The sequence below is a fragment of the Silurus aristotelis genome, assembly GCF_946808225.1.
Source record: "Silurus aristotelis genome assembly, chromosome: 16".
In the NCBI taxonomy this organism is placed as follows: domain Eukaryota; kingdom Metazoa; phylum Chordata; class Actinopteri; order Siluriformes; family Siluridae; genus Silurus; species Silurus aristotelis.
The window spans coordinates 13,868,646-13,893,370 of NC_139589.1; the positions used below are offsets into that span (position 1 = coordinate 13,868,646).

The 24,725-nt window shown below is 41.7% G+C and overlaps 1 long non-coding RNA gene across 1 annotated transcript; it reads right to left on the reverse strand.

Moving 5' to 3' along the window:
* Nucleotides 1-16,996: 16,996 nt before the first annotated feature.
* On the reverse strand, nt 16,997-24,456 carry LOC310739387. The gene is made up of 4 exons (XR_014537366.1): nt 24,111-24,456; nt 17,923-18,058; nt 17,175-17,286; nt 16,997-17,102 (listed from the first exon to the last, which is right to left on the reverse strand). It is a non-coding gene; the product is annotated as an uncharacterized lncRNA (long non-coding RNA).
* Nucleotides 24,457-24,725: the final 269 nt, after the last annotated feature.

The following is a 24,725-nucleotide window of genomic DNA, read 5'->3' on the forward strand; positions in this document are numbered from 1 at the left end:
TGGTTTCCAGCTACATTCCATAAAAGGCAGCCATCACATAGGATGAAAAAGGATATTAAAATTTTTTAGCATTGGTAACTCTCACCCCAACCATGGTCTGTTTACAGAAGTCTTCACCTCACACTAGCAGACTCAAAAACAGTTTCTTTCCTATCAGATATCAGACTTCTGAACTCTTAATTCAAATGCTGAAATAAACATGACCTTTATGACCTTATCCTTATCTCAGACACATATTTGTACATTTCCTCGTTGACCATTGTTTAAAAAACTAATGAAATAAATGCACTAACTTTATTCTTGGTCATTTGTACTACCATTTTTCTTGTTTTATACCTGATTATTTACATGTAATCTTTGCACATTAAGGTATAATTACTACATGATCTCTGTATAGTCACCTAAGGTCACTGGACATTTTAAACTCATTTCTCTGCACAATGATCCTCTATACATATATACACAGTGCATTCAAAAAGTATTCAGACTCCTTTCACTTTTTTCACTTTTTTTTATGTTGCATACCACATAGTAACAAAGTGAAAACAGACTTCTACAATTGTTTGCAAATGTATGAAATGGGAAATGAAAACTTAAATATCACATCAATATACATTTTAGACGCTTTGCAACAATACTTGAAATTCAGCCCAGTTGCCTCCCATTTCTTTTGATCATTGCTGAGATGTTTTAACACCTTGATTGGAGTGCACCAATAAATTAAATTGATTGGACATGATTTAGAGAGCAAAGACCAAGCAGTGAGGTTAAAGGAACTGCCTACAAAGCTCAAAAATTGTTGCGGGGCACATACAGCATCTGGGGAAGGCTACAAAAAATTCTGCTGCAAAGATTCCCAAGAGCACAGTGGTCTTCATAATTCTCAAATGGACCAACTAGAACTTGTTAAAGAGTTGATCACCCAGCCAAATGGAGCAATCTGTGGAGAATGGCTTTAGTAAGAGAGGTGACAAGAGCCCGATGGTCACTTTCACAAAGCTCAAGTGATTCTGTGTGGAGATTGGACAAGTTCCAGAAGGACAAACATCTTTGCAGCCCTCCACTGTTTTGGGTTTTATGGCAGAGTGACTAGAGGGAAGCCTCTTCCCAGTGCAAAACACATTAAAGCCCTCTTAGAGGAAGCTAAAAAAAAAAAAAGCACCTGAAGGACTCTCGGACTGTGAGGAACAGGGACAATTCTGTAAATGTCCCAAAGTGGCCCAGCTGGAACCCTATTGAAGCCTGAAAATGGCTGTCCACTGATGTTCTCAATCCAATCTGATTGAGCTTGAGAGGATTTGCAAATAAAAATGGAAGAAAATCCCCCAATCCTGGTGTACAAGGCTTGTTGCATTTTACCATTGACCGTGACATTTCTAGAATTCTGTTATGACTTGTCATTATGGAGTACTTGAACGATTGTAGTATCAAGCTGCAACATAACTGTGGCAGCGGGTATGGCCGAGCGCCGGTTTGTGAATGGAGGGCGAGGCCGGGAGCAGGGAACCGTGGGAATGACACACCTGAGGTGAATTCTGACTAATTAATGTTCTCTCTCTTGCAGTGATCTGGTGGGAGTATAAAAGAGGAGCAGGAGCGCGTGTGCAGATGGGGTGTGTGCCTGCCAATTTATAACTCTGTCACTGAGCACTAAAATAAAGAAATAAAAGAATTTATTTTAAACCTGATTCTGTCCTAAGTGGTGTTCCTTTCCCTGAACCATCAGCTCTCCCACAGTGGTGCCAAAACCCGGGATTGGAATGCAGGACGAACCAATAATGGAGCTCTCGCAGTTGGCTGAGTTGGTGAAGGCGCCCGCCAAACTACAGCAGACCCAGCACCAAGCCCTACTTCAGGTACGTGCCGGAACAGCGGTTCCAGGAAGTGCTCCGAGCCCAGGCGGAGGACCGAGCGGCGTTCCAGAGTGCCCTGAACCGTAAGGAAACTCCTGCCACCGCCCCGACACCTGCGCCTAGCGTTCTGCTAAACAAGATGGGTCTGCAGGATGACGCTGAGGCTGCAGCCGACGAGGTTGTGGACCGCATAGTGCTGGAGCAGTTCGTCGCACGACATCCGCCATGGATGGCAGAATGGGTCCAATGCCAGCGTCCATCATCGGTGGATGTTCCCACTAATTCTGGGAATGAATTGGCCCGCTTTTCCTCGGTTGTTAAGGGAAATGTTGGTGGATGGGTCCTGCAGCGAGGCGAAGCAGTGTGGAATGTGCGCTATGTTGACTGGGGCCGGGGCCGTCGACGTTAGTTTCGCGTCCGATAGACCCGATAAGAATCGGGAGATGAGGGTTTAGCACAGGCAGGAAATATTTAATGCTTATGAACACATACAGTAGCAGCACACACAGGGTTAAAGTAGGAGAAAAGGGTGAGGAGGAATAGAACAGGCAGGAAAACAATAATGTCAGAATACTTTAGAACACACAGTCGCAGCACTCACAGGGTTAATGTTTAACGTCGGTGGTGCCGGGAGTGCAAAACAGGAGGTGGAGCAGTGAAAAGAAGCGAGTCCGAAAACAGTCTGTAGTAGAGAGCCAGAGAACAGAGCTATAGGGAAAAATCCAAAATCCGAAAACCAAGGGCAGGTAAAAAAAAGAGAGATCCGAAAATGAAAGTAAAACTTTCCACCAGGAAAATAAAGGCTGGACGGTCTCAAAATAGCGCGGAGCCGAAACGGGACAATCTGGCAGCGAGCGCATGCCGCCGGCTGAAAGATGGCGCCAAACTGGAAGTGGACGTTGTCCACTTCCGATGGCCGGACATCTGGGCTGCGATAAAACTTTAAAACTTTTATCGGGGATTAAGTCGATTCGCACCAGCGTATACCACCCTCAAACTGATGGCTTAGTAGAGCATTTCAACCAAACCCTCAAGAACATGATCTGAAAGTTCGTACACGGTGATGCACGGAACTGGGATAAGTGGCTCAATGTCAGGGATCCATTAGCCACACCTCCACCTATCACTCCAAACAGCTCTCCCACATACTAATCAGCTACACCTGGCCCTTATCAGTTTGCATGCTTAAACCCCATTCCTCCACCAGCTCATTGTCCGTTCTACGGCTTAGGCTAAGGAACACTGTCGGGCTATTCTAGCACTCTGTTTATGATTATCATTGGTTACAGGACTCTGTGTTTTGTCTAACCATAGTTTTCACCAGGGTTATTGAACCTGGCGTTTCGTTGCGGTTTTGCCATTTTCTGCCTTGCTCTTTTTTTTCATTAAAAACTTTGTGGATTACACTTCGGTTTTCCGGCACGTTCTTTCGCCTGACACTCGAGCCCCTGTTATTCGCAGTATGAGACGTCCCGCAAGCCTCCACTGGGTTTTTCCCCATTTGAATTATTATACGGCTGCAAGCCACGTGGAGTGCTCAATGTCCTCCGCGAGAATTGGGAGGAGGGACCTTCGAACAGTAAAAATACAATTCGGTACATTCTTGACCTGAGAGCAAAACTCCACACATTAGGACAACTAGCCCTGGGGAATTTGCTACAGGTGCAAGAACGGCAATCTGGCAATTTTCCCCAGCAGATAGAGTCCTTGTTCTGCTACCCCAAGCTCTAAGCTACGCGCGAAGTAGCAAGGACCTTTTGAGGTTACACGGCAGGTGTGGGACGTTGACTATGAGGTGCGGCACATGGATAGAGGCGATACACTCCAGGTATACCACCTTAACCTCCTGAAACTGTGGAGGGAGGAGGTGCGTGTGTCCTAAGCGATGGTGGTATCCGAGAGGGAGGAGCTAGGACTGGAGGTAAGGCCAAAATCTGCGTCAGAATCCACCCCGGTTCACTGTGGAGATTACCTCTTGCCATCGCAAAGAGCACAGGTAGAGGAGTTGTGACAAGAGTTTGCGGATATGTTTTCTCCCCTACCTGGGTGGACAAACATCATAGAACACCATATCGAGACGTCCCTCATTATAGTGGTGCGCAGCCACCCATACCGGCTTCCCGAAACACAAAAAAAAACGTGCTTCAGGACGAACTTAAGGCGATGCTTGACATAGGAGTAGTCGAGGAGTCTCACAGTGATTAAAGCAGCCCGTCGGTCTTGGTGCCCAAGGGTGACGGGTCCGTCTGATTCTGTGTGGACTGTCGTAAAGTCAAATTCGACGCATATCCAATGCCCGCATCGACAAGCTGCTTGATCGGTTAGGTGCGGCTCGCATTAATTTGACGCCAGATTTAACCAAGGGATATTGGCAGATCCGCTTGACGCCAATGTCCCGGGAAAAAAACTGCTTTTTCCGCTCCGTTCGGTTTACACCAGTTCATTACACTTCCGTTCAGTTTGTTCGGCACCCCAGCAAAGTTTCAATGCCTCATCAATAGAATTCTCCGGCCTTATATCGGATACGCCGCTGCCTATTTGGATGACATAGTCATATATAGCAATGACTGGCAGCGGAATTTGCGACACCTCAAGGCGGTCCTGAGGACCTTGAGGCGGGCAGGGCTCATGGCAAACCCAGGGAAATGTGGGATTGGGCGGGTTGAAGTACGGTATCTGGGTTTCCACTCATTGGCAGGTGCGTCTCCAAATTGATAAGACGGCAGCGATTGCGACCTGTCCGAGGCCCAAGACCAAAAAGAAGGTGAGACTGTTCCTGGGGCTGGCTGGCTATTATCAGAGGTTCGTCCCCATGTTTTCGGACGTCACCAGCCCGCTGACCGATCTCTCTAAAAAGGGAGCGCCAGATCCGGTCCAGTGGTGGGGTCGTGCCAACGGGCATTTTCGCGAGTTCAAGCTGCACTCTGCGGTGGTCCGCTTTAACATGTTCCTAACTTCTCTTTCCTCTTTTTATTACAGACGGATGTTCGGACAGGGGTTGGGGGCCATCAGTCGTAAATTGTCGGTGCGAGAGAGCCGGTACAGCAACATAGAGAAGGAGTGTCTTGCCATCAAGTAGGCGGTCCTCACCCTCTAATACTATCTGTTGGGACAGGCCTTCACCCTCGGTTCAGACCACGCCCCGCTCCAGTGGCTCCATTGCATGAAGGATGCCAACGCGCAGATCACTCGGTGGTATTTGGCCCTTCAGCCGTTCAAATTCGAGGTGATCCACAGACCGGGGGCTGTGTATGTTAAAGTTTTTAGGACTTATAGAAGTTTTTAGGACTTTTCTGTCTTGTTCAGCCTTTAATGACCTCCAAGATGCTCTACCTGGTGCCAATCCGCCTCAAGCCCCTCATACTCCTACATTTCTGCACAATTTGCTCTGTACTCTGCCACTACCTTTTATACATTGCTTAGCTGTCGGTGCTCGGGTTTACGGTTTTGAATTGTCTTTGTCTGCCCTCCATTGCCTTTTACCTGTGTGGGTTAGAACCTTATTATATTCCAGTCTGCATCCTGCATTTGGGTCCCTAAGGTTGCATTCCTGGCACCCTAGCAACAACCAGACATTACAAGCATCAAGACACATCATACCAACGTCCTGGAATAGCATTCAACTGAAAATCACAGAATAACAGCCTAGCATCCGACAGGCATAGAATAACTAGCCACTAGCGTCACACCAAATTCATTGCAAAAAGCAACCAAATAGATTATCAAAAAGCCCAGTGAGCAACACCATATAAACTACATTTCATGAAGGTTATTCCTGTATAGGGATGAGCATAACTGCTGTGCTACAACCTTTTTAAGGACCTTAGAGATAAGAACTAGGTTTGATATTGGCCAGGGATGGACAGGGGTCAAGTTCAGGTTTCTTAATTAGGCGTTTGATAACTGCCAGCTTTAGGCTTATAATATATAACTACAGATTTAGGTACATAACCAGTGCTAATGGAATATATTTTTATTTTTAGAACAGATGTATTGCTTCTGAAATATGTAGGTAAACAATCTAGAACACCAGTTGATTTTGATGCAGAAATAAATTTAATTAATTAATTTTTATTGCTAATTAATTTAGCCACAGCACTGAATAAACCTATAGTATTCTGCTTGGTTTTAAGAAAAATATGTTGATCTAGCAGCACTAAGAGCTTTTCTATAGCTTAGGAGGCTCTCCTTCCGTGCTATTTGAAATACTGTCAATTTACGTTCTAACTTCCGAGTGGTCTGTTTTAAGATGCACGTATGACCGTTATACGACTCATTATCCTAGGTGATTTTTAACAACTTCATACTCATATCTATGATCTTCTTAACGCTGACCATTTGTCTGTTAATTTTGAGATTACTCTTTTGCTAAGTCACCCAACCACTAACCTCTGCTCATCTCAGTCGCATAGCAACCGTGTGACATCTGAACACCACTACTACTGTTTTTAAGGTGTTATTTTTTTAAAAAGGCTTTTAACATTGATCTACTGCTTTTAAAGCTTTTCACAGCAGACAGATTTCCTGTTCACTACTTTCCTGAAAAGTGCATTTCACTTTCCAATGTGACCTGTGCTCCTATCTTGGACACTGTTGCTACTCTAGGTTATAGACTATTAAACCACGGCTCAAGCCCTGACTAACTTCTACTACCAATGCCATCAAGCAGCATTTTTAGGGCACAATTAACTATATACCAGAAAGCAATATTTCTCAACACTGGTTTTTAATAACGTCACAGGCATTGTCTTCATACAAAATACTATAAATTCTATCTTATATCCTCCTGTAACAATTTTCTTTAGTTCTTTATAGAAAAGATTACAGCAATAATGGTCAATAATTTGTACATTTACATGGATCCCTCTATTGTTTGTATGACATTTTAACGTTTAATCACTATGATGTTTATTCACTTTGATGTTTATTCACTTAGCCTCTGTTGTCTTATTAACTATATGAAAATATAAAATACGAATTAGTACTGGATGTGTCCCAAATGCTTTTAAACATGCTGTGGTGAAAGCAGTTTTGAAAAACTTAATTTAGATCCTATGGTTCTGTCAAATTATACACCAATTTCTAAATTTCCTTTAATAATCTCCAAAATCTTGGCAAAGTTATAAATATTCAATTACATTGTTATTTGGATAACAATGGTATTTTAGATATTTTTCAGTGGTGCTACAGAACGCTTCCTTTAGGGCCTCTCTTTTTGAAACATGGCATTCTTTACCATCTCTACACAGATGATCTACAGATCTATCTTCCTATCAAAACAAATAAGAATGGATCTGTAAAGTCCTTATTAGACTGTCTCGTAGAAATAAAATCATGGCTGACATTAAACTTTGTTTACTTAAATGAAAATAATAAAACAGAGGTGATCTTATTTGGGCCCCCTGCTTTTACTAGATCTACCGGCACTTACCTTGGTTCCTTGTCTCCATCAGGAACCACAACCTGTGTAAGGAATTTGGCATTAAACCCTTTGTAAGGAATTTGGCATTAGTATGTGATAGCAACCCTACTTTTAAAAAACTCATAATAACAGTTTCTTTCAACTCAGATTTCTTTCCAAAGTGAAGTATTTTCTATCCTTTTCAAATCTTGAAAAGGCTACACATGCATTTATTAGCTCCAGGTTAGATTATTGTAATTCATTGTACATTGGGCTCCCACAATCATTCACGAACAGGTTATTGTTTGTTTTCAAAATTGTATTGTATTGTTTTGAAAATGCTGCTGCTCATCTTTTAACTAATACATGCAGGCAAGACATAAAACCCCTGTTTTGGCTTTGCTGCACTTGCATTCCAATTCATTGAGTTGATTTTAAAGTTCTAACATTTGTCTATAAAGCTTTAAATAATTCAGCCCACAAATACATTGTTGATTTACTACAGCTCTATTCTTCATCATGCTCACTTAGACTGTAGAAAGAACATTACTCTGAATCTTACATTCCAGTGCTCAAGTTCCTCTCAAAGTTTCTTCCTCATAACATCTAAGGGAGTTTTTCCTTGCCAGAGTTGACCCAAGCTGCTCATCAGGGATAAATGCACACAATTCATCTTAACTCTTAACATTTTGTAAAGCTGCTTTGAGACAATGTCTGTTGTGAAAAGCGCTATAAAAATAAACTTGACTTGACTTAATAAAACCGAGGTGATTGAAGCTTTTGCTCTGGCTGCTCCTAAGCTGTGGAACAATTAGCCTTTTAATATAAGGTCAGCCTTAAATCTGGCTAGTTTATAATCTTTGTTAAAAAGTTTAAGTTTTTTTTTTTGTGTTTGTTTCTTGACTGATACTTGGTTGTGAATGCTTTATTTACTTTCAATTAGTACTTTTAATTGTAATTCACTTTGTTAACAGCTCATTATTAAAGGTGCTATGCAAATAAACTTTTGATTGATTGAATAAAAAGTAAACAATGTACTGACACTCTATTGTTATTTCAATTTATGTTAAGTTACTAAAGACTAGATGGCGCCAGAGTGCTGTTGCCAAATAGGTATTTAGCACTGTGTGAAATGGTGTTGTAGATTATGGTCAAATACAAGCTGTAACAAAAAAGCATGGAAGAGTGTGACAGAGTAAAGAGTGGAGTGCAGTGGAGGCATGAACTTCACTAGACAACTGAAGGTCGGACTTGTTTGTCCAGCACATCCCACAGATGCTGGATTGCATTGACATCTGGGGACTTTGGAGGCCAAAGTCAACAACTCACACTCGTTGTTGTGCTCCTCAACCATACCTGAACCATTTTTGCTTTGTGGCAGTGTGCATTATCCTGCTGAAAAAAAAGACCACAGCCATCTGGACATCAAACTGCGATGCGCTGTGTATTCTGACACCTATTTGTCAGAGACCAACATTAACTTCTTCAGCAAATTGAGTTACGGTCTGTTGTCATATTGAATAAAAATAAATAGAGCAATACACTGGGGAACATGAAACATTTCATTTCATGAAATGTCCAGTTCCTTTTGTAATTTTTATATAGCAAACTGTCCTCCTATATCTAAGTCTCACTTACGGATCGGCATGCTGTCTCTCTTTAGCGTCCGCCCGAGTTTCCTTGTGGACCAGCACGCCTTTTCCAGGCATCCGTCCGTCTCACTCGCAGATCAGCAAACTTTCTCTAGTCTGTTAAGCTACAAGTGTTGCTTACCGCTCGTTCTGCCCAGCTCCGCCCTACACTTGCTCACCACTGGCACCTACCCCAACGCCTGACTGAGCTGACCCCCCAGCACGAGAGGCAGGAGCTGGTGGAAAGCGCTCCCAGACTCCGAGGAGCGGGTGGGTGGGCTGGAATGGTTGGTGGAGCAGCGGGAATGAGAGAGAGGGAGAGAAGCTGCCTGTCCCTGGGAACACTGTCATCTGGACTTCCCTGGAGAGGCGAGGCAGACGGTGGATTGCCCGTTTTCGCCGGTCCCATCTTGCCCAAGATTGATGCTGATGTAAACTAATAGTGATTAAAGATCCTAGGAAAGCACTGATGTAAATTGGCAGGTTTTCAAGGGTAAAGAGAAACATACTAAAGCTGGGAGAGATAAAGTATGGCAAAATTGTGATTCAATTAAACACCGATTTCTTTCAGGGCAGTGAAACTAGTATAGTATCTTTTGAATGTTGGATGCGCAGTAGTAGTGAATAAAACTGAGACGACCCAATCCACAAACTTCACGGCTTCTCTGTAGAATATATTTATTAACTCTTGAAATCTTATTTTCCCAGATAAAGGAGGATATATTGGGAGATTTATTTAAATTGAGATTCGTTGATTGAATAGAAAAAGGATTTGGGCTGCTAAAAAAAAAAAAAACAGGTAAATACTGAAACATACAAATAAACTTCAGGAGTGCTGTACTTTTTACAGAATTAATTCTTCCAGCTAAAGAAAAGTGAATACCATGCCACTTCTCCACCTTAGCCATCAATTCTTCTAAATGTAGTATACACTTTTAAATTGTCATTAAACAAAGAAGAGAAAGATAATATAATTATATACTCCAAGATATTAAAACCTTTTTTTTTTTTTTTTTAAGAAATTGGATCAATTTGTATTTAATCTGCAAGGCTAAACTGAGAACTAACTTTATTTAAGATTTAATCTGTAACTTGAAAAATGTTACAAACTTTTTTTTTTAATTGTGGGATAGATAGTTATGGGATCACTAAAGCAAAACATCATCAACATAGGAGGACAGGTGGTGTTTAATGTCCCCCCTTTTAATTTCTTGGAAAAATGTGATTGATTTTAGCGTTAGTGAAGGATCATTGTGTTAATGGGAAATAATTAGACTGAGAGTAATCGGTCTGAATGGATGCCTAAGGTGAATGTTATAGTAGTTTAACCCAGGAAATAAATATATTGCTAAAAAAAAATTTTTTCAATGCTTGCAAATAGATATGGCCATTCAATTTGAAGGAAAGCCTTTTGCGTATCTCAGATCTTAGACAAGTACTAGGCAAATATCTAGCCTAGCGTTATATCTTTATGTCTGCAGATATTGGTAAAAGAATGCTGATGCTTAATAAATCCTATTTGATTATCAAGTGAAATAGATACTTTTGAAAAACAATGGTGGCAAAGATCCAGATTCCAAAACTCTGTCAATGCTTCAAGAAGAATTGGCACAAGTGTATTCCCATGTTTTTTTATAAAACCATCAGGGCCTGGAGACCTACCACTTTTCATTGTAATAATGGCCTTATTAATCTCTTCCAGCTAAAAAAATCCTGCTTTAAATCTTCTACCTCTTCAAATTATTAGGCTGGATTGTCAAGATTATCTAAAAAAGTTCTATATCCATTGAAGCCGAAGGGAATTCGTAAGTACAAGCACATGGAATAAAATGTATTAGAAATATTATTCATTTCCTTTGGGCAACTTGTTAATACTTGGTTGGTGAACATGGGAATAAAAAGACAACTACTTTACTATTGGTTTAAAAAATTAGTGTCCACAAATAACTTTCTGTTGCATAAAATAGCTCGTTGGCTGTTGATCATGAATATCACATATAAAATTGCCCATCACATACCGTTTCATTGCAATCTTTAGTTTAGTTATGTTTTTCTTATATTTGTGCTAAAAAAATTTAGAGACCTATAAACAATGTTTTGTGTAGTCTGGGCATGTCCAGGCATAATATCAGACCAGGGTGGAAGTAGTTCTGTGGAAGTATGCAGACAGGGCATGCCTGTCTCAAGACACTATAAAAATGGCCTGCATACCAGATGCTGCTCATTGGATTAATATAGACGTTAGTGTATACGTATTGTTTCAGAATATAGCATTGCCTCATTAGCACTGTTACAAGTAATTTAGATGTTATACGTTTTACAGGAAAATTGGTGTCGGTTGATATGCCTCATCGTCGTAACATCCGCGATGCAATCTGCTGTATTTGTGGCGAGGACACGCTTGTTAATTAGACGCTTAATGACTTCTCTTGTGAAGAAAGCATATCATCTGTACTTTGGCTGTAAAATTAGTGATCAAGACAAGGAATGGGCGCCTCACATTTGTTGTACAACATGTGCTGTCTGTCTGAGAGCTTAGCTCAGAGGCACTTAAAAGACAATGTCGATTGCTGTCCTGATTTTATAGCGAGAACAGAAGGACCATGTGACGGACTGTTATTTCTGTTTAACTAATGTGTCTTGTTTCTCTGCCAAAAACAAGAAGTAAATTAAATACCTAATCTGCCTTAAGCAATGAGACCCGTGCCACATGACGACCTAAAGGAAAACCTGGTGTTGGGTCTGTTGGAGCTTGACGAGCACCTTTACCGGCTCATCCATCAGGCTAAGATTCCATGTACCCTGCTTTCTTTCTCAGGTTTTGGCAGCAGTGTCCTTTCCCAGTGAAAGAGTATGTCATAAAATTAACTAGGTTCAACCACTCAAGCTTTTCAAGAATGCCCACCACTCTCATATTGGTCCTGTTGAGCGGTTCTTGAGGTCATCCAGCCTCTTCTTTATCAAGTCAAGTCAAGTGGCTTTTATTGTCATTTTTACTATACACAGTGGTACACAGTACACAGTAAAAACGAAACAACGTTCCTCTGGAACCCTGGTGCTACACTAAACAACACAAACATAAAGTGCATCGAGTGCAACCTGGTGCAAACAGTGCAAAAAAACCCAGTACAGACAGACAACACAAGACAAGACAAGACAAAAAAACAAGTATAGCACCGACTAGTAAACCTACTGTATACTTGATTATACAGTACTGTGTAAGGAGAAATGTAAAAACTATACCCAGGAGTACAAACAGAACAGAACAGAACAATATAGTGCAAAAAAAAAAACAGCAGCAAGGAGGTGCAAAGATAGCATGTAAATAATAATAAATAGATAAATGGTGGTGGAGTGGATCGAGATGAGTGATGATTGTGGTTAGTCCAGGTTGTACAGTTCAGTGACACACATTTGAGTGAGTGTGTGTGAGTGAGTGTGTGCAAGTTCTGTTTTAGTCTGTGTGTTTAGAAGCCTAATGGCTTGTGGAAAGAAACTGTTGCACAGTCTTGTTGTAACAGCCCAAATGCTTCGGAACCGTTTTCCTGATGGTAGGAGTGTGAAAAGTGTGTGTGACGGGTGTGTGTGATCGTCCACAATGCTGTGTGCTTTGCGGATGCAGCGTGTTGTGTAAATGTCCATGATAGAGGGGAGAGAGACTCCGATGATCTTCTCAGCTGTTCTCACTATCCTCTGTAGGGTTTTGCAATCCGAGACGGTACAATTCCCAAACCAGGCAGTGATGCAGCTGCTCAGGATGCTCTCAATGGTCCCTCTGTAGAACATGGTCAGGATGGGGGGAGGGAGGTGGGCTTTCCTCAGCCTTCTCAGGAAGTAGAGACGCTGCTGGGCTTTATTGGTGATGGAGCTGGTGTTAAGTGACCAGGTGAGGTTGTCTGCCAGATGAACACCAAGGAATTTGGTGCTCTTGACAATCTCCACAGAGGATCCATCCATAATTAGTGGAGATTGGTCGCTCTGTGCTCTCCTGAAATCCACAACCATCTCTTTCGTTTTGTCCACGTTCAGAGACAGGTTGTTTGCTCCACACCAGGCAGTTAACCGTTGCACCTCCTCTCTTTATGCTGACTCGTCGTTCTTGCTGATTAGACCCACCACGGTCGTGTCATCGGCAAACTTGATGATATGATTCGAGCTGTGCGTTGGTGCACAGCCGTGAGTCAACAGAGTAATCAGCAGTGGACTGAGCACACAGCCCTGAGGGGCTCCAGTGCTCAGTGTGGTGGTGCTGGAGATGCTGTTCCCGATCCGGACTAACTGAGGTCTCCCAGTCTCCCAGTCAGGATGTCCAGGATCCAGTGTTCAGGCCCAATAGGCTCAACTTCTGAATCAGGTGCTGACGGATGATTGTGTTGAATGCTGAGCTGAAGTCAATGAACAGCATTCGTAGATGCATGTCCTTGTTGTCCAGGTGGGTAAGGGCCAAATGGAGGGTTGTGGAGATGGCATTGTCCGTGAAACGGTTTGGACGATACGCAAACTGCATGGGGTCCAGTGAGGGTGGAAGCTGTGTCTTAATGTGCCTCAAGACGAGCCTCTTGAAGCACTTCATCACAAAGGGTGAAAGCGAGATGGGACGTTATTGAGGCAGGAGACAGTAGACTTCTTCGGCACAGGGACAATGATCGTCGTCTTGAGGCATGTAGGAACAAAGTTGCTGCTCAGGGAGATGTTGAAGATGTCGGTAAAGACATCCGCTAACTGTTCTGCACATTCCCTGAGCACTCTACCAGGAATGTTGTGTGGTCCAACAGACCTCCGTGAGTTAACTCTGCATAGAGTTTTCCTCACTTCAGCTGTGGTTAGACAGAGCACCTGGTCACTGGGAGGAGGGGTGGTCTTCCTCACCTTCACGTTGTTCTGTACCTCAAACCGGGCGTTCAGGGCATCTGGGGGGGGGGGGGGAGCGTCACGGTCACAAGCTGGTGATGTTGTAGTTCATGATCGCCTGGATGCCCTGCCACATGTGCTGGGTGTCTCTGCTGTCCTGGAAGTGGCCGGGGATTTTCTTTGCATGTGCGCACTTCGCCTCTCTGATGGCACGGGACAGTTTGGCCCTTGCTGTTTTTAAGGCCGTCTTGTCCCCTGTTCTGAAGGCAGAGTCTCTTTGTTTCAGCAGCACACGCACATTTGCAGTCATCCACGGCTTCTGGTTGGAGCGTGTAGTGATGGTCTTTAAGATAGTCACATCATCAACGCACTTGCTGATGTAGCTGGTCACTGTTGACGTGTACTCCTCCAAGTTGATGGAATCGCCGTTGGTTGCAGCCTCCCTGAACATGTTCCAGTCAGTGCACTCAAAACAGACTTGAAGAGCAGAAGTAGCTCCTGCTGGCCAGATTTTCACCTGTTTCAGAACCGGTTTAGAGCGTCTGACGAGCGGTCTATATGCTGGAATTAGCATAACAGATGTGGTCTGAGTAGCGGAGATGGGGGCGGGGCGGGGCTCCGCACGATATGCGCCGGGGATGTTTGTGTAAACAAGATCCAGCGTATAGAATAGAGTCCAGAATAGAGTTCACACAGTGCCTCCTTAGCATTAGCGCTGGGTGGAATGTACACTCTGACAATAAAAACAGTGGTGAATTCCTGTGGTAAATAAAAAGTCTGCATCTAACAGTCACAAACTCCACTAGCGATGAGCAGTAGCGCAAGTGATGTGGGTGATGTGCTGGGTACCATCTCAACCAGGAAGCTGGAATCTCTTTTTAAGATCTCAGTTTGCCTCAGCCTGGTGTCGTTCCTTCTGGCATTAAGGACACCAGCTCCGAAGTTCTCTTTCAGGTTTGCGGGTACCTGCGCAGCGAAATCGACTGCATCGACTTTGGCTCCAGTATTAAATACATCCCGGACAATGGAATCCCCAAGAATCACAGTATCCCATTCCGTCTCGTGGAGAGGGGCGAAGTGGTTCTAAGTCGAGATCTCGAAGGCCGGTGACGGTGAAGATGTCCTCAAACAGGGCTTGGCTTGCGTCTTTCGCTGCTGCAGCTTTCAGGGTCCATGGTGCCCCTGAGTGAACGATACCTGGGCGTGCCGCATTCTAGGTGTGCTGGGCCTGGGCAGAGAACACCTTTTTTCCCATGTAAAGCAGGTCCAGCTGCTTTACATGAAGGTCGCGGATCTATTTCTTCACAGCCTCCAGCTCCAACTCCACCGTGTGCAACTCGAACAAGTCCTCATCTGTGCTGAAAGGCAGATACACAACCGACATAGTGCTTATAATGGCAAATAGAGTTAAGATAAGCTGTGTGAGGCAATGAATGTAATCAACACAAGTGGTAGTCGGGTTAACAAACTACAGGCACAACAGGTCAGGGAGACAAAAAAAACTATTGTTCAGGATTATTTAAAAGGGAAAAAAAAGAAGAAAAAAAACTGTCAAGTTTAAAGTATGAATATGCCAAAATAAATACAAACACGGAACTCGTGGCAAACAAGTCAAACACAGGAAGCGTCGCAGGAAGTGACGCCGTCAACCAACAGAGCCAAGGCTTTCAGGTCTTATTCTACACTACATGTACTTACCCACTTATTGAGAATACACGAAGAGATGCCCCAGAGCATCGGAGAAGGATTTAAACTGCTTCAATGGATCATGCAGTACACTTCATCATGTTTGTCCACTTATTTATACGTTTTACCTTTTGTCACCTATATTTATTTTCATTACAAAATACAAAAGTATTTTCCAGAAAATCCATATGCTATGCAAAATATTTTTTATATATTTTAATAATTAACACACATTTTTCAGTTATAGTTCTACTTTTCAAATAACAGCCCATTATTTTCATACTGATGCACCCTTAGTACATACTGTTTGTTTCACTTACAACTGAACAAACTGAAGATTGTACCTTTGTGGTTTTCCCTTCAGATTTATGTGTCTAACATTACAGAGCTGGTGAGAGTATTGCGGTAAAGTATTTCACCCCTCTCTCCAGCAGCATGTCCTTAAACTAAGTGAAACTGCCTGATTCAGATTTTTTTAAATAATAATTATTGAGGGAAAACAAAACCCAAAACTACATGGCCCTGTGTGAAAAAGTGTTTTCCCCTAAACTTAATAACTGGTTGGGCCACACTTAGCAGCAACAACTGCAATCAAGCGTTTGCGATAACTTGCAACGAGTCTGTTACAGCGCTGTGGAGGAATTTTGGTCCACTCATCTATGAAGAATTTTAATTCAGCCACACAGGTGGGTTTTCGAGCATGAACCGCCTTTTTAAGGTCATGCCACAGCATCTCAATAGGATTCCGGTCAGGACTTTGACTAGGCCACTCCAAAGTCTTCATTTTGTTTTTCTTCAGCCATTCAGAGGTGGACTTGCTGGTGTGTTTTGGATCATTGTCCTGCTGCATAACCAAAGCTCGCTTCAGCTTGAGTTCATGAACAGATGGCTGGACATTCTCCTTTAGGATTTTTTGGTAAATGGCAGAATTCATGGTTTCATTTATCACAGCAAGTCTTCCTGGTCCTGAAGCAGCAAAACAGTCCCAGACCATCACACTGCCACCACAATATTTTACTGTTGGTATGATGTTCTTTTTCTGAAATGCGGTGTTTCTTTCGCGCCAGACGTAATAGGACACACAGTTCCTAACTTTTGTCTCGTCAGTCCACAGAGTATTTTCCCCCAAAGTCTTTGAGATCATCAAAATGTTTTCTGGCAAAACTGAGACGAGCCTTTATGTTCTTTTTGTTCAGCAGCGGTTTTCGTCTTGGAACTCTGCCATGCAGACCATTTTTGCCCAGTCTCTTTCTTATGGTGGAGTCATGAACACTGACCTTAACTGAGGCAAGTGAGGCCTGCAGTTCTTTGGATGTTGTTGTGGGGTCTTTTGTGACCTGTTGGATGAGTCGTCGCTGTGCTCTTGGGGTAATTTTGGTCAGCCGGCCACTCCAGGAAAGGTTCTCCACTGTTCCATGTTTTTGCCAACTGGTACCACCTTCTCTCAGGGTGAGAGATTAAGTTTAAGTTTGTTTTTTCCTTTTTTAATGGCTTTAGGAACAGAATAAAATGCTTTGAAGATGGATTCATTTCCAGAATTATAATAATTGATAAAAAAAAAAAACGGCTGTTACCTTTTTGGGCAGAATAGAAGCTTCAGCTTTAAGTTCTACATCACCAATTTCCATAGCCTCAGAATCATCTGCAGACTCATCAGGTCATATGTGGCTTCATCTGTATCTAAATAAAAAAATAACAAATGCAGTCAGTTCTTTTTCTATTGGACAAAATCTTTTAAAAACCACAATCCACCTTTCTCCTTTAGTTCAGCAGGTTGGTTCAAGGCACACACCCTGTGGGTGCATCATCAGGAGCTGAGGGTGCATCATGGCTACTAAAGGAGGGCCCATGGTCTGCACCAATCCTTAAAAAAAAAAAGGAAAAACAAAAAACAGACAATGTTTTCAGCATGCACCAAATGCATAAACCATAAATGTAATACAAATCTAAGGACTTACTAAGAATGGACAAGGAAGGACAAAATCTTATATATTGAGATGAATCATTTCATATCTACAAACAATATATAAAACAAATTGTTTTCTCTAAAACTGATAAAAAAAAATCAATAAAAAGTGTAGGCATACTTTTTAATAATGTGATTTAAACATTGGTTAAATGTACATTTTATAATACTTTTGACCTTCATGTTTTAGGAATCCAAACAACGTCCTTATTTTGGTGTAAGTTAATATTTTATTTGGGTTGATATCTGTTTTGTGCTGCAGTAAATTTTTACGGTCATACTCTTTTTTTTGTGTTACAGCTAGTATCTGACCTTAAAACTGTAAATTGGCTGCCAAACAACTTTTGCGATGTAAAAAAAAAATAAATAAATAAATGTATTAAATGACTTATTTTTGTCCTCCTAAAATTTACAAATACATTTCAAACAGTGCAAATTTCCTAACATAAGCAACAACACTCTGGCGCCATCTAGTCTTTAATAAATTAACGTTAAATAAAACTTTAGAATATCAATAGACTGTTTAAATTTTACCATGTCAGGTAATGCAAAGACACTCTAAATGGGGGCATCATGCCCAGGGAAATGATGGAATTACAGCAACAGGCTGGGTCACAGCATGAGAAGCTTCAAGGAAGAAACAGCTGTCCTGCTGTGAAAGTAGCTGCGACTGTGGAAACCTCATTAGGGATCTTAGATACAACAGGGGCTACAGGAAACAAAACAACATTATGGCAGCAATCTCTCTCACTATTGATTATATAAGAAGAGCACTTCAGACATACTGTCTGTCTGACCAACAAACATATTTAAATGTTAGTTTTGTACAAAAGACCAAAATTGCACATGATAGAGTAATCAGCCCTTTGGGTTTTACAGTATGATGAATAGAGTTTTATACTGAGGAGTTTTCTTTAGCTTTTACTATTTGCACGTTATACAGCAGTAATGTTTAGGTGTTGTTAAGTGAACCTAGTGTTAACCATTTCTGCACAATATAAAATGAAGAATTACACTAAAACCATAACGTAATTCAGCTCTTGCTCCTTCAAGAAAGGATTTTGCTAGACCTTCCTAGCACAGGGTTATCAATACCCTGAACGGCTAAAAGAGTGACCAATTTAACACACACACACACACACACACATACATACAATATATATATATATATATATATATATATATATATATACACACACACACACACACACACACACACACACACACACACACACACACACACACACACACACACACACACACACAGTACAGACCAAAAGTTTGGACACACCTTCTCATTCAAAGAGTTTTCTTTATTTTCATGACTATGAAAATTGTAGAGTCACACTGAAGGCATCAAGGGCTATTTGACCAAGAAGGAGAGTAATGGGGTGCTGCGCCAGATGACCTGGCCTCCACAGTCACCGGACCTGAACCCAATCGAGATGGTTTAGGGGTGAGCTGGACCGCAGAGTGAAGGCAAAAGGGCCAACAAGTGCCAAGCATCTCTCGGGGAACTTCTTCAAGACTGTTGCAAGACCATTTCAGGTGACTACCTCTTGAAGTTCATCAAGCGAATGCCAAGAGTGTGCAAAGCAGTAATCAAAGCAAAAGGTGGCTACTTTGAAGAACCTAGAATATGACATTTTTCAGTTGTTTCACACTTTTTTGTTATGTATATAATTCCATATATAATTCCACATGTGTTCATTCATAGTTTTATTGCCTTCAGTGTGAATCTACAATTTTCATAGTCATGAAAATAAAGAAAACTCTTTGAATGAGAAGGTGTGTCCAAACTTTTGGTCTGTACTGTGTGTATATATATATATATATATAAAACCAGATTCTCATATCTCATTGGCTGCATTGTGCAAGCAGCAATGATCTCATACATCACTGAATTTACTAAAGGGGATTTCTAGGAAGAAAATTTAGTCATTAAATGTTATCTGTGAAAAATAGAGATTACGCTTTGTGGCTTTCAAAACCTTTATTTGAGATTTATATGTCAAATTAAATACATTTAAAAGATTTCTTCTAAAAATTCTAACTATTATTGACCATCTGATCAATTTGGTTCAACAGAGCCTCAAAGACATCCATGTCAAAGAATTGTACAGACTCCAGGATCTCTGTGCCGTTTTGTGTGCCTTCACCATACGTCTGGGCGCCAGGCTGTTGGAAAAAGCCATATTCCTCGTTTAAAATAGAAAAGATGTCCTTGTTCTTCAAAGTGATATCATCCTCATCCATGAGGTTAACCTCACTGCTTGCGCAGTCAGACCCGTGGCAGGTGCTGTAAACAGAATTGCACAATTTGACCTGAATATCAAAGTAAATCAGTGGTTATTAGGGCAATAATTTAATTTGCATCTCATTCTTCTGGAACAGTTCCAGAAGAATGAGATTAACTCACCTTGTCTGACAGAATGTCAGTTCAGGTATGGAGAATGGTGAAACACAAGTGAACAGAGGTGGATCAAAGCAAGTGCCTCCACGGGACAGCAGTTCTTGTGAGTCTTGATGGTTAAGGCCAGGGAACTGATCACTAAATTCAGGCATGTACTGGTCATGTACTGGTACTTCTACTGGCATGTACTTGATTATATGATGGTTTGGCTCTAGATCAGTTCTCCTATTTGAGGCACTACTCTGCAAACTGCCTACAAAGATACAAAGATATAGATATGTTTTGGCTCACTCCCTATTTGAAGAAACACAGAATGATTGTAATAGGATAGGCAGGATTTTGTTCATGGATTGTATGTGGTAATTTAAACCATTATGGGAGCGCATGTTAGTTATGTAGACAGACCTTGGTTATGTTATGAAGATATACCTTATTATTTTCCTAAAAAAGGACAGAAGTATTAAATCTATTAGCTTTTTTTTTTTTTATTCCATTTCCTGTGGTGGACACTGACACTTAACTTAAAATGTTAAAGGACCTTAACTGCAAGACAGTTGGACAAATTGTAAACATCATAATTAAGCAAAATAACATGAGCATGAGTGCTGTTATGGAGAATCTGTGTTGTCATGCTGTTAGTGTTAAGATGGTTCTCACACTGATTTACACACATTCCTTTGTCTGATCAGTGTCTATAGAATATTTACGATGTTAGTACGTAAGGTATACAGGAAGTCTTTATCTGGACTCCCACATCTCCGGCTAGTATGTCTATTTATCCGAACAGGAAACAGCTTTAGGTCAGGCTTTTTTTCCAATATGTATATATATTTGTCTGTTGACTCCAATAAACCGAAGAGCACGATAAAAATCTAACAGTTTTGGCGTCAGACGCAAGATACTTCCCCGGAATATCCGATGGGAAATCAGGTAAGAGTCAATGCTTCTAAATGCTCTTCGAATAAGAAACACCGCCTCCACCATACAATTCAACAACATCTACTAGCCCTGGTCTTTATCCTGTGCTGCCTGTTGCTACATCTATACAGCGCGCTTTTGCATTTGTACGAGAATAAAATTAAATACATGTTAAACCAGCGAAAGCTAGTGATATTGATGTTATATGTAGAAATCTTCCTATTCCAACTAACCCCACAAAATATATACCGATATTAAAAATACACACTCGGTATGCCCAATTAACAGGCCCTGATTTTAGAACTATTCTTTTGCGTACTTTGGGAGATTACAGACGTTACAGAAAAATTTATCATAGAAAAAGGCCTGACCTTTTGGCGAGCTAATAATGTTATTACAGGCGAGGGCACGGCACGAACCGTCACCAGATTTTTTGGGAAAATGATGCCAATGTAATGCAAATGTACAATGAGCTAAAGGATTTTCTGGATAACAGAATAGCATCCAAGCGTGACATTTCACATGCAGCCAACACTAAACAGGGTTTTAAAGAAATGCCATCTACCTTTGTGGTGCGATTTTAAGCAGCATGGGAGAATGATTCTAAACTGCCAACCAATGATACACACAATGTGTTGTTTATAAACACTTGTTTGAATAATATAAAAGCTTCTCAGGCTCAACTGATTCGCATCATGACAGACAGATTACTAGAGAAGTCGGTAGATTAGTTCTGTGCTAGAATTATAGATTTAGAAGCCGCTGAAGGTTTTCTGCTTTAGTTAAGTCCGAACCAATTATATTTTTTTGCTGCAACAGGAAGTGCTGCATTCCAGCCACAGTACAAAATTCAAGGAGAAGGTTTTAGGAGAAAAGGGAGGTGCAACTATTGTGGGAAGTCTGGTCATTGGATTAAAGCTTGTAGAAAGAGAATGGAAGATGAGAGAAGGGGTGTAGCCACTCAGCGAGCAGGGAATACAGACCAGCAGGCAGCATAGGGCAGCCTACGGAGCAATGAACCCCATGATTTTTCGATGATAACTTTATCCTACACTAATCACCCTTCGACTTCGCCTAACGTCACGTTGCACATAGACAATAAATATTGTTGTTTTCTTGTTGATACTGGCGCTACCCGTTCTTCAATTGCTGCGAGTAAATATTCTGGTCCCATTTCAGGAAAAAGTATTCGCTCTGTGGGAATAGATTGGGTTCCAATTTCATGTCCTGTAACTCACCTTTTGCCTGTGGTGACACCGACTGATACAAATCTTTTTCATAGCTTTACAATAATTCCAAACTCGCCTTTAAACCTTTTAGGAAGAGATATGATGCATAAAATGGGAATGGAGATTCTGCTTTTTTAAACCAATGTTACACTGTCTTTTCCTTCTGTTCTTATGCTCTCAACTGAGCCACAGCCACATCCGGAAGATTTCTTCAATGGTAGTACAGACGTCCTGCCTGATGAGTCAAATTTAGGTGAAGTTAACCCTAAATCATGGGCCTCTCACAAAGACGAGGCAGGTAAATCCAGGTAAAACCGTATAATTCACTCATGAAAACACACCATTCTGTTTTTGTTAAACAATATCCATTCACCTTATAACACACCAGTTAATCCAGTTTTGAAGGCAGATAAAAAATGGAGGTTACACCAGATTTACGAGAGATTAATAAAGTAGTTATTTCGTTATCCTGATGTAGCTACCATTGTTAACTCTATTCCAGCAACTCACAGATTTTTTACTGTGATTGATCTTTGTTCTGCCTTTTCCAGTGTCCCTTTGGCCTCAGAGACGCAGCTGCTTTTCGTATTTACCTATAGGGGCACGTCAATTCACCTGGACCCGTCTTCCTCGGGGTTTTGTTGACTCGCCAGCCGTATTCTCCGCTGTAGAGCACAGACCTTTGGCCGATATCCACCTGCCAGAAACAACCTGCATCCTTCAATACGCAGATGACATCCTTGTTACAAGACTGACTGAGCACGACTGCCACAAAGCGTCAGTGGTTGTCTGCAACGTCCTGGCTCAAGCTGGATTTAAAGCTTCACAATAGAATCTACAGTGGGTGAAGCGAAAGGTCTGAAATCTGGGCCATGTGAACTCAGAAGGCCAACGTAAGATATTACAGGACAGAGTACAGCTTGTGACTAGGTTTTCAAGAATGTAAAACAGATGCAGAGCTTCTTGGGATTGATGAACTACTGCCGAGCATGGATCCCTGACTGCACACAGCATGATAATGTTTTGCGTAGTGCTATTGATCACAAAGCTCCTCCATCACATCTCATTCTGTGGACTCATGAAATGACAAAGTTTTACTGCCCTCAAGCAGGCTATACAGTCTGCTCCAGCTGTAGGTCTTCCGAATTATGCTAAGCCTTTTCACCTTTATGTGCACAAATGTGGTAGTACGGCTGCAGGAATTCTAGCCCAGGAACACGGTGACAGATATCGCCCTCAACACAAAACATATGACAGCACAACGTAGATCTGGTTATGAAACCACACTCTTGGCGACAGAAAACTTGACCATTAAGCCTCTTCTCAGCAGCATTCAGCTGTAGTAACGCTGCGTGATCTGCTAGACGATATTGACGCACGCGATTGCCTTAAACACACTGAACAAGAGACCTCTTGTAGGCCTGATCTTTTAGATACGGCCCTGGAAGAGGGGAATTGCCTATATATAGATGGTTCATGTTCAAAACTTTCTGATGGTGTGTATTTATGTGGATATGCAGTTGTAAGATTACCTAATGAAATAGCTGAAGCTAAATCATTACCATACACATCTGCACAAGCTGCAAAGTTGGTTTGCACTTACAAGAGCATGTCAGTTGTCTGAAGGTAAAGTAGTGACTATATACACTGATTCTAAGTATGCTTATGGTGTTGTGCATGATTTTGCTGAAACATGGAAGCAAAGACACTTTAAAACAGCTGATGGAAAGCGCAACACAAAGAAAAGTGCGGCTGGCTTAACCGCAGTGCTGTCAGACTTCTGAACTCTTAATTCAAATGCTGTAATGAACATGAACAAATGGTCGTTGACCTATGTTTAAAAATAAATAAATTGTTAAAAATAACTGGTACGTTATAAAAAAAAAAATTGTTTCTTGTCATTTGCACCACCATTTTACTTGTCATATACCTCTTTCTCTACCTGCAATCTTTGCACATTAAGGAATAATTACTACATGATTGCTGCATAGTCTCCTGATGCTCACTGAACATTTTAACCTCATTTATCTGCACAATGCACCTCTATATTTGTACACAGTGTCTACTTGCTACCTCATACCTGCACTTTTATAGAACACAATACTCTATATACAGGTATATGTGCGCACACTCGCGCGAAGAGCTTCAGGTGTAGCTGTTACCTGTCTTATTATCCGGCCTTATTTCACCATCCTCCATCTGAATTTTGGCAGTTTCGCTGTCTTCATCCTTTCTATAAAATGTTTCGGCGCGTTGTTTGGGATGTCCCTCCATTCGCGTGGTCAGTGAGCGTTTGATAGAAATACAAGAGCGACACAACAGACATCCAGACCACGGCAGCGCTCTGCGGACGTCACAAAGGAGGCGGGGCTTCCATAATTTAATTAGCGCAGTGGAAGCTAAAAACGGGATGTGTGTGTGTGATTGTAAAATATGTATTTAATTGAAATACTCGGTGCTTGATATAGACTTCTCTTTTGTATATTCCCCTCCTCACTGTACACCACCACTGCAAGCCTGCTGTCCATACCGTTCCCGAACGTGCTGTATGGACAGGTAGTTTGGGCGCATCTACAAGAGCTCCTGCAGCATTCCTCTGCCCAGCCAACATGTCTATGTGGGCCCCACATGGGTTTTATCTGGGTTATATGGGCTTCACGTGGGCATGGGGTCAGATTGGGCACTTTGATGGGCTGAATGTGGGCCCCAGTTAGGTTGCCCATTTTGTTTATTTGAGGGCCCTGTATGGGCCACATTTGGGCTATATTTAGCTATAT